The sequence below is a fragment of the Echinops telfairi genome, unplaced genomic scaffold (genome assembly GCF_000313985.2).
Source record: "Echinops telfairi isolate 266 unplaced genomic scaffold, ASM31398v2 ScPeMD7_443;HRSCAF=831, whole genome shotgun sequence".
In the NCBI taxonomy this organism is placed as follows: Eukaryota; Metazoa; Chordata; class Mammalia; order Afrosoricida; family Tenrecidae; genus Echinops; species Echinops telfairi.
In genome coordinates, this window is record NW_022104341.1 from 55,157,709 (window position 1) to 55,164,039 (window position 6,331).

Consider the following 6,331-nt stretch of genomic DNA (forward strand, 5'->3'; position numbering starts at 1 on the left):
CATAGTGGACTCTACTTTCATACAGATTACAGGTGAGGCCCTTTATGAGGCAGCTCAACTCTATCTTCGGAGCCAGAATTGACTAGATGATATACAACAGGTAACCATTTTATTAACATTGCTTTAGAAAATGTGCAAGAAATGTTTTAAGCATGCTTACCCACTCTCACTGAAGAAAAAAGTGTATTGTTTATTTATTTATTTATTTATTTCCAAGTTATAAAAAGTAAAAAAGAGCCATAGAATTTATTTAATGTAAGTTAAGTATATCATTTAATAGGTACAGACAGCACATCTTGCCCATTTTATTTGTAGATATTAAAATATTCCAATTCAAGTTCACAAGTTCCACCTTGGGTAGATCTTGAACTAGTGTAGAGTTCTGCTGTGCTGGAGTGCTGATCTTAGCATGTTAAGATGTGGCATACTTGTTCTTGATCATCATGTGCTTTGCAAGCCCCTGATTCACCTTGATATTCTTAACTAGGTGCTGCGTAATAGGGTGAAGAGATCCTTCGGTGTATGACAGGTCATGCTACAGAGTTGGTGTCCATTCACCATTATCAAGACTTTTTAGTGCTAAGCAAAAAGCTCCTGCTGTGATCTGAGAAGGAAGAAAGTGCACCATATCATAGTCCGACATAGTTCGTTCCATCAGGTGTGTGGCCAAAGTGTGCTGCTCTTTGACCTCTCCAACCTTGGATACCCTCCGGAGGAAGTACAGAGGCAGGGGGCAGCCCAGGTAAAAGTTTAAAGCGCTTAACATTTTCATTTCCATGTATCGGATCTGGTGCTTAACGTAAGTGTGATCAATCACAAGGGCAAAATCACTGATTTCTGGAGGGCACACAGCAGTGACACCAGCCAGCTGCAGCATCTTTTTGGGCAAATAACTATTCTGCATGAACCGATCAATGATGGAAACAGTCATGTACATGGCTTCCTACAGCAGCCTGAATTTTATTTGCACTTGCACTAGCCAGTCAATTAGGATGGCTCTCATATTTTCAGTTATATCCCAACCCACTAGCAATTTTGGTTTGACTGCTTGCTCTTCCTCAAGTTGCCTCAGAGAAGCATAAATATCTTTCACTTGTCACTACAAAGGTTTGGATCAGTTCCCATGTTCTGCATCCGCATCGCTTACTTAAATTCTTACATCAAACAAAGCTTGACACAGATTCTTCTGTCGGGGCACATCCACATGTTTCCATTGGGCTTGGAGAGGGAGTCTCCACCAAAATAGGCTCAGGCAAAGCTTTTCTTCTTTAACAGGCTCAGATTCTGGCTCAGGCACACGCTCAGACTCAGGCAAAGGTGCCTTTTCCAGCGGTTTTGATGATTTTTGGGTCATAAGTTCCAGCAGTTGAGTTTTTACTTCCTTTTTCAGAAGCATTTTGGCTGGGGACTGTCCTCTGAAACTATTACCAATGTCTCCATGAGGGATCCTGGGCCTCAGCCCGGGCTTGGGAGCAGCACTAGTGGCCACAGGCCCTGGCTGGGAGCCTGCAGTGCTCGTCTTTGACTTATCTTCAGTTTTCCTGGTGCTGTGTTTCTGGTGACCCAGAGAGCCCTGGCTTCCTCTTCACCAGACGATAATTCAGAGGGAAAATGCAGAACTCGGCAACCCCATGCAAACCAGGGACCAAAAGCCACTACAAAGCAACAGTCGTTCCTCTGCAGACAAGATGGTTATACTGAAACAACACATCAATTATTTTTGTTTGTCCTGTGTATGTACATATGAGGGATTCTGGTGGTGCAAGGATTAATTGCGACTGCAGGTCAAAACTATCAGCCAACTGCTCTGGAGAAAGATGAGATGGTCTGCTTCCCTAACGATTTCAATCTTAGAAACTTTGTGAGGCAGCTCCAGTCTGTTCTATAGGGTACTCTGAATTGGAACCAACTCCACAAGAGCAGGCTTGGTTTGGGTTTATGTAAATATCCATTTAATCCTCACAAGTCAATGAATTAATAGAATCCATAGTTAATAATGCCCAGTGTAGTCTTCAACTTCATTCTTGCTTGCTATCTGGATAGAGCTGCTTTTGTGGAAAGCGTGTGTCTTAAACAGCTCCTTAACCTTGAAGTCTCCTGTAACTTCAATAGCAGGAACATTGAAACTCTAAATTACTTGGTATATGCTGTGTGCTTATTGCCATCATTGAGTTGAATGAAAGTAAAATTGTCATTTGCATTATCACACAGAATAATATTATAGGAGATATTTTATTTGAAATGCTACTTTTTAAATGAAATATAAAATATAATTATATTCTTCAGTTGTCTGGTATGAAAAATAAAACATTAAAAAAGAAAGAATGTTGGGCTTTCATGAGATGTTCATTAAATAAAATAAAAAGTCAAAATTGGATATCATTCCTAGATGCTATTTAACAATTATTCTTCCCACTTTATTTGCCAAGAAGGGGGGGCCAAACAAATTCTACCACTCATTTTTCCTTATTAATTTTTGTCCTCAAAAATTTTTAATGAGTTGGGTGTTAGTTTGGTCCTCCTTGAAAAAATTTTGTTTTTCCTCCTACAGAAGAAATTATGACTAATCCCTTTATACACACACACATATATACATGCATACATATATATTAATTTATTGACATTGCCTACACATTCCAATATATACATTCACATACAATTCTGTTGTTCAATCCCATTGGGTGGGGTTATACAATCATCAATACTATCAGCTCCCCTTCCACCCACTTCCCTTTCCCTTTTCTATACCATAAGGGAACCATTACTCCTGTCACTGTCTCAGAGGGGTCATCTATTTTGACTTTCATGTACCAAGTGATTTTAAATATACAAATGAACATCTGAAATTCTCGTGATTAATGAGGTAAAACACATAAAACCTTACTAGTAAGGGGAGGAAATATTAAAGAACTAGAGGATAGTTATGAGGCTCATCAGGGCCATACCACACCCTGGCTTTATCATATATTCCATGTGGCCTTTCGAAGAGGGACTGTCCAATTATCTCGCATGTGGATTTTGGGTCTCCATTTCATCCATGCCCTTTCACACTGGGTTGGTTGCTTGTTTCTGATCTCTGATACCTCTGCTCTTTGACACCTCATGATCACACAGGCTAATGTGCTTCTTCCAAGTGGGCTTTGTTGCTTCCTCACTACATGGTCACTTGTTTCATTACAAGCCTATAAAACCTAAATGCTACCTGGGCACCATCAGTTTTCTTCACCACATTTTCTTATACACTCATTTTGTCTTCAGTGGTTGTGTCAGGGAACTTAGTATCATACAATGCCACATTATTAGAACAAGAGGTTCTTGTACTGAGACAAGATTTAAGTAGAAGTCCAAAGTCCATCTTCTTCCTTGATATATATAGATATAGATATATATAGATATACATCTTGATATATATAGATATAGATATATATAGATGTATATCTATATATATCACCCTCCTGCCCCACTGTTATGTTTACCCACCATTCACCTTTCAGTAATTTCTCTCAGATACAATTCAGGAAAAACTACACACTCCTTGCCATCAATTTTTGAACACTTACTATTCTCTTGTACCCGTCATTATTGGCTCCCCTCTCCCCTCTCCTCTCATCTGATGCCCCCCAGGAACCATTGGTCCAGTCACTGTCTCCATAAGGTTGTCTATCCTGAATAAGTAGTATAGATAAACACCAAAAAACATTCGGGTAGTCACAAGTCTAACAGGAATCATGGCATAGAGCAGATGAATACCTTTATGCTAAAGAGAAAGAAGGACATGCTAAAAGACAACAGCCCAGTCCCCATTTCTTTCCATTTTACCTATCCTAGGTCCTGCTGACCTAAGAATGCATACACCTTTTCCATCTTTAGCAATCATATACGAAAGGTGAACATCTTATAATTTCATATTGCTATTCCCTCAGTCAGGGATGGAGTGTTATAGTGCCACCAGTTATGCCTTTTAGTCTTTTACTGTGGCCCCCTTAGGGGCAGTCACAGCCAGTCCATTTGGGGAGCCAAGTGCTGCCCCCCAAGCCAGAAGCCTACATTCAGGATTCTTCGGGGATTTCATGGTTTCACACTTATCACTGGTCTGTTGCATGCCTATATCAGTTTTATTCCATGTGAGGGTTCAGACTAACTGCACTCCCTGAACTCTATCTGCAAGGCTGTCATCCACAGCACCATCATTTAGGGAGACGATGTCACATCTCAAACTGAGGCTGACCCTGCCGTCATCTTTGGGCATGATCTGGTCTGAGCAGGAACATCGACCTCACGTATTGGCACACCGGGATGAGGTCTACTCTTGTTCTCCCTTTCCTGTGGAAGTATAAACAAGACCATTTATTGGGTGGATTAGTGCCCTGACCCTCCCCCCCCCCATTCCCATTGATATTCTTGCCCCACAACTTTGTGGGCCTTAAAGGTATATGGGGGAGTGGGGGGGGGGATGCCTTTCAGCACAAATGCTATCTGCATCTGGTATTGATGAAGTATGAATCATTGGCTCTGGTCTGGCTCTTGCCAGAATATCTGCTCCTCAGCCAGGGAATAGTGCGCTGTGTATGTTTTACCTTATGCCTGCTCAGCTGTTTGAACTCACCTCAGTGGACTCATGCAGTACGTGCCCATTTGTGCTTGGCTAACTTCACTCAGCATATGAGTAGTTACCCATCCCCCATAAAAACTGGAATTGCAGTGGGCAGAGGGGAGCTTTTGTGGTAGTCTGCTTTTTTCCCACTAGGCAAGCATCAAGCAACTCACTCTGAGTTAGCGCACCCATTTGCATCACCTGGAAAACTTCTCTCTATGAATTTTTTCCTCAAAGCAGTTTCTCTAGAACCTAGTTTTTTGTGATGACCAATTTAAGAGAACATCATGGGGCTGTGAAATTTTGTTTCCTGCTCAGTAAAAATGCCACAGAAACGGTTGTGATGTTGAACACAGCTTATGGGGACAGCACTATGGAAAAAAACTCATGCATTTGTGGTTTTCTTACTAATGATGACTGATGACAAACCTCATTCTGGCCATCCATCAACTTCTCAAACAAACAAAAATGTCTATTTGTAGTGCATTTGGCGTTCGTTCCACCAGGTCAGACCGTTAATCAAGCTTTCTATTTAGAGGTTCTGAAAAGACAGCACAAGAGTGTGCAACAAAAAAGGCCTGATTTGTGGCAGATGGAGATTGGTATTTCCACCACAACAATGCACCTGCTCACGCAGCTATCTCATTGCGCCAGTTTTGGTCAAAAATCATTATGTTTCTCTCCCCCCACGCATCTTACTCACCTGACGTCACTCTGTGTGACTTCTTTTTGTGTCCGTGAATGCAGAGGGACATGAAAGGACAATGATTTGATGACATAGAAGAAGTGAAGAAAAAAAATGTGAGGTGCTGTCAGCTATCCAAACAGATGAGTTTGAAAAACGTTTCCGAGAATGGAATCAGAGATTTGACAAATGTATTAAGTATAATGGAGAGTACTTTGAAGGTGATAAGGTTGTTTTGTTAAAAAAAAATTAAATACATAGTTTTGGAAATTTTTTTCCATTGTTTTGGACATACCCCCTCGTAATATCCTCCAACTCTTTCCATGAGATTAGGCGTTTCATAGTTTAATCACTATTTCTTAGGGATGCATACTATTTCATTGTGCATATGTACCAGAGTTTTTTATTCATTCCTCTATTGATGGAAATTTAGGCTGTTTCCAATTTTTCGTAATTGTGAACTGTGCAGAGATGAACACTGGAGAGATGTCTGGTCATGATCTGTTTCTTATGTCTTCTGGATAGAGGCCCAGTAGTGGAATTGCTGAGTCGTATGATATCTCAATCTCTATCTGTTTTATGTATTGCCAAATCACTTTACACAGTGGCTGTAGGTATCCACAAGACCACCAGCAGTGAATAAGAGTTCCTATCTCGCCACACCCCTCCAACATTTGTTGCTTTCTATTTCTTTGATATATCTTTGTGGGCTATCTTTATGGATGTTAGGTGGTATCTCATAGTTATTTTGATTTGCATTTCCCGCATGGCTAATGATCGGGAACATTTTCTCATATCTTTGTTGGCCATTCAGATTTTTTCCTTTATAAATCTTCTGTTCAAATATTTTGCACAATTCCTCAATGGGCTATTCATTATTTTCTTGTTGTAAACTTGCAAGATTCTGTAGATTTTAGTAATAATCCCTTTATTTGTTATGTTCTTACTAAATATCTCTTTCCAGTCTGCGGCTCTCTTTCTACTTTTTTGAAGTCTTTTTATGTACACTCGTTTTTATCTTTAGTAGTCCCACTTGTCTATTTACCTTCATT

General features: G+C 40.3%; 1 pseudogene; it reads right to left on the bottom strand.

Moving 5' to 3' along the window:
* Positions 1-250: 250 nt before the first annotated feature.
* On the bottom strand, positions 251-4,249 carry LOC101657895 (annotated as a pseudogene).
* Between the last annotated feature and the right edge of the window lie 2,082 nt (positions 4,250-6,331).